Below are 5,080 nucleotides of genomic sequence, written 5' to 3'. Positions count from 1 at the left end.
AATATATGATGCTGGGTACTTGCTACTGCATCACATTAAAAAGTGCATAATATCTGGTTCTAAACTTTTAGTGGAGTTAAGATTGATTAATAGATTTATGCATTTGCAAAGTAATCTGCCCATTGTAAAGTTCCCCATCAACCTATCACCTAATGGTTCAACAGCCAATGGATGTTTTCTGCCTAAATTTATTAATTAGGAGCTCCAGAATGATATCTTTCTAATACTTTCTTTTATTTTATTTATTTTTTGAGACAGGGTCTTGCTCTGTCATCCAGGCTGGAGTAAGTGCTGTGATCACAGATCACTGCAGCCTCAACTTCCTGGCCTCCAGTCATCCTCCCACCTCAGCTTCCCAAGTAGCTGTGGCCACAGGTGTGGGCCACCATGCCCAGCTAATTTTTGTATTATGGGATTTTCGCCATGTTATCCCAGCTGGTCTCAAACTCCTGATCTCAAGCAATCCACTTTCCTTGGCCTCCCAAAATTTTGGGATTACAGGCATGAGCCACCGTGCCTGGCCATATCTTTCTAATACTATCATCCCTTCTACATTTACCAGTTGTATTTATTTCATCAGTAAGATTATTTCCTCACCTATATCTTGGTTACTCTGAAATATAGTTCATATGGTAAAGGAAGGTACTTAATTCTCCTCCTTTATCAATTTTCAGAATTAGTTGATATCCTAGAAACCTCTAAAGATGACTTTTTGTTTGCAGAACACATGGATTTGTATATGTGTTATGTTTTAATACATTGCAGATATTTTTTTTTTGAGGTCCAAATTGTCCTAAATTTGGCTAGTGTGAACTCCTCTAAGTTAATCCCTGTGTCCATACAATCCCAATAGTTGTACTAGCACCCTTGCTTGTGGTATGTGTGTGTGTGTGTGTGTATATATGTGTGTGTGTATATATGTGTGTGTGTGTGTGTGTGTGTATATATATACACACACCGTAGTTTCTTTATCCACTTGTTGATTGATGGGCAATTTGGTTGGTTCCACGATTTTGCAATTGTGAATTGTGCTGCTATAAACATGCATGTGCAAATATCTTTTTCTATTAGTGACTTTCTTTCCTCTGGGTAGATACCCAGTAGTAGGATTGCTGGGTCAAATGGTAGTTCTATTATTAGTTCTTTAAGGAATCTCCACACTGTTTTCCACAATGGCTAGACTAGTTTACATTCTCACCAGCAGCGTAGACATGTTCCCTGATCCCCGCATCCACACCAACATCTACCGTTTCTTGATTTTTTTATCATGGCCATTCTTACAGGAGTCAGGTGGCATCACGTTGTGGTTTTGATTTGCATTTCCCAGATCATTAGTGATGTTGAGCGTTTTTTCATATGTTTGTTGGCCATTTGCATATTATGTTGGCTTTGAGTTTGTCATAGGTGGTTTTTATTACGTCTTTTGAGAATAGTCTATTCATGTCCTTAGCCCATTTTTTGATGCAATTGTTTTTTTTTCTTACTGATTTGAGTTTGTTGTAGATTCTGGTTATTAGTCTTTTGTCAGATGTAGAGATTGTGAAGATTTTCTCCCACTCTCTGGGTTGTATGTTTATTCTGATGACTGTTCCGTTTGCTATGTAAAAGCTCTTTAGTTTAATTACATCCCAGCTATTTCCCTTTGTTTTTATTGCATTTCCTTTTGTGCTTTTGGTCATGAAATCCTTGCCTAAACCAATGTCTACAAGGGTTTTTCCAATGTCATCTTCTAGAATTTTTATAGTTTCAGGTTTTAGGTTTAAGCCCTTAATCCATCTTGAGTTGATTTTTGTATAAGGTGAGAGATAAGGATCCATTTTCATTCTCAGACATGTGGCTAACCAATTATCCCAGCACCATTTGTTGAACAGGGTGTCCTTTCCCTACTTTATGTTTTTGTGTGCTTTGTCGAAGATCAGTTGGCTATAAGTATTTGGGTTTATTTCTGGGTTCTCTATTCTGTTCCATTGGTCTATGTGCCTATTTTTGTACCAGTACCACACTGTTTTGGTGACAATAACCTTATAGTATAGTTTGAAATCAGGTAGTGTGATGCCTCCAGATTTGTTATTTTTGCTTAGTCTTGCTTTGGCTATGCGGACTCTTTTTTGGTTCCATATGAATTTTAGAATTGTTTTTTCTAACTCTGTGAAGAATGATGGTGGTATTTTAACAGGGATTGTGTTGAATTCGTAAATTGCTTTTGGTAGTATGGTCATTTTTACAATATTTATTCTACCCATCCATGAGCATGGGACATGTTTCCATTTGTTTGTGTTGTCTATGATTTATTTCAGCAGTGTTTTGTTTCCCTTGTAGAGGACTTTCGACTCATTTGTTAGGTATATCTTATTTTATTTTTCTTTTTTTGCAGCCATTCTAAAGGAGTGAGTTCTTTTTTTTTTTTTTTTTTTTTGAAACAGAGTCCCGCTCTGTCGCCCAGGCTGGAGTGCAGTGGCTGGATCTCAGCTCACTGCAAGCTCTGCCTCCCGGGTTCACGCCATTCTCCTGCCTCAGCCTCCGGAGTAGCTGGGACTACAGGCGTCTGCCACCATGCCCGGCTAGTTTTTTGTATTTTTTTAGTAGAGAGGGGGTTTCACCGTGTTAGCCAGGATGGTCTCGATCTACTGACCTCATGATCCGCCCATCTCGGCCTCCCAAAGTGCTGGGATTACAGGCTTGAGCCACTGCGCCCAGCCAGGGGTGAGTTCTTGATTTGACTTTCCACTCGGTTGCTGTTGGTGTATAGAAGAGCTGCTAATTTGTGTACATTAATCTCATATCCGGAAACTTTGCTGAATTCTTCTATCAGTTCTAGGAGTTTTCTGGAAGACTCCTTAGGGTTTGCAAGGTCAAAGATCATATTGTCAGCAAACAGGGACAATTTGACTTCCTCTTTACCAATTTGGATGCCCTTTATTTCTTTCTCTTGTCTGATTGCTCTGGCTAGGACTTCTAGTACTGTATTGGAGAGGAGTGGTGAGAGTGAGCATCCTTGTCTTGTTCCCATTCTTAGAGGGAATACTTTAAACTTTTCCCCATTCAGTATTATGTTGGTTGTGGGTATGTCATAGATGGCTTTTATTACCTTACGGTATGTCCCTTGTATGCTGATTTTGCTGAGGGTTTTAATCATAAAGGGATTCTGGATTTTGTCAAATGCTTTTTCTGCATGTATTGAGATGATCATGTGATTTTTGTTTTTAATTATGTTTATGTGGTGTATCACATTTGTTGACTTGCATATGTTAAACCATCCCTGCATCCCTGGTAAGAAACCCACTTGATTATAGTGGATTATCTTTTTTATGTGTTGTTGGATTCAGTTAGCTAGTATTTTGTTAAAGATTTTAGCATCTATGTTCATCAAGGTTATCAGTCTGTAGTTTTCTTTTTTGATTATGTCCTTTCCTGATTTTGGTATTAGGGTGATGCTGGCTTCATAGAATGAACTAGGGAAGGTTCCTTCTTTCTCTATCTTGTGGAATAGTGTCAACAGGATTGGTACCAATTCTTCTTTGAATATCTGGTAGAATTCTGCTGTGAATTCATCTGGTCCTGAACTTTTTCTTTGTTGGTAATTATTAAATTACCATTTCAATCTTGCTGCTTGTTATTGGTCTGTTCAGGACATCTAATTCTTCCTGATTTAAGCTAGGAGGGTTGTACTTTTCCAGGAATTTATCCATCTTTTCTAGGTTTTCTAGTTTACGTGTGTAAAGGTGTTCATAGTAGCCTTGAATGCTCTTTTGTATTTTAGTGGTGTACATTGTAATATCTCCTGTTTCATTTCTTAATGAGGTTATTTGGTGGATTTTCTCTCCTCTTTTCTTGGTTAAGCTTGTTAACACTCTATCAATTTTATTTATCTTTTCTTTTTTTTTTTTTTTTTTTTTTTTGAGACGGAGTCTCGTTTTGTGGCCCAAGCTGGAGTGCAGTGGCCGGATCTCAGCTCACTGCAAGCTCCGCCTCCCGGGTTTACGCCATTCTCCTGCCTCAGCCTCCCGAGTAGCTGGGACTACAGGCGCCCGCCACCTCGCCCGGCTAGTTTTTTTGTATTTTTTAGTAGAGACGGGGTTTCACCGTGTTAGCCAGGATGGCCTCGGTCTCCTGACCTCGTGATCCGCCCGTCTCGGCCTCCCAAAGTGCTGGGATTACAGGCTTGAGCCACCGCGCCCGGCCTTATTTATCTTTTCAAATAACCAGTTTTTTGTTTCATTTAGCTTTTGCAATTTTTTTGTTTCAATTTCATTTAGTTCTACTCTGATCTTGATTATTTCCTTTCTTCTGCTGGGTTTGGGTTTGGTTTGTTCTTGTTTCTCTAGTTCCTTGAGGTATGACCTTAGAATGTCAGTTTGTGCTCATTCAGTCTTTTTGATGTAAGCATTTAGGGCTATGAACTTTCCTCTTAGCACTGCCTTTGCTGTATCCCAGAGGTTTTGATAGGTTGTATCATTATTGTCACTCAGTTTGAAGAATTTTTTAATTTCCATCTTGATTTCATTTTTGACCCAATGCTCGTTCAGGAGCAGGTTATTTAATTCCCGTGTATTTGCATGGTTTTGAAGGTTCCTTTTAGAGATGATTTCCAGTTTTATTCCACCGTGGTCTGAAAGAGTGCTTGATATAATTTTAATTTCTTAAATTTATTGAGGCTCATTTTATGGCCTATCATATGGTCTATCTTGGAGAAAGTTCCATGTGCTGTTGAATAGAATGTGTATTCTCTGATTGTTGGATGAAATGTTCTATATATATCTGATCAGTCCATTTGTTCCAAGGTATAGTTTAAATTCACTGTTTCTTTGTTGACTTTCTGTCTTGATGACCCATCTAGTGCTGTCAGTGGAGTACTGAAGTCCTCCACTATTATTGTGTTGCTGTCTATCTCATTTCTTAGGTCTATTAATAATTGTTTTATAAATTTGGGAGCTCCACTGTTAGGTGCATATATGTTTAGGATTATGATATTTTCCTTTTGGACAAGGCCTTTTACCATTATATAATGTCCCTCTTTGTCTCTTTTAACTGCTATTGCTTTAAAGTTTGTTTTGTCTGACGTAAGAATAGCTACCCCTGC

This window comes from Macaca fascicularis, chromosome 7 (assembly GCF_037993035.2).
Source record: "Macaca fascicularis isolate 582-1 chromosome 7, T2T-MFA8v1.1".
In the NCBI taxonomy this organism is placed as follows: Eukaryota; Metazoa; Chordata; class Mammalia; order Primates; family Cercopithecidae; genus Macaca; species Macaca fascicularis.
This window is presented reverse-complemented; position numbering follows the sequence as displayed.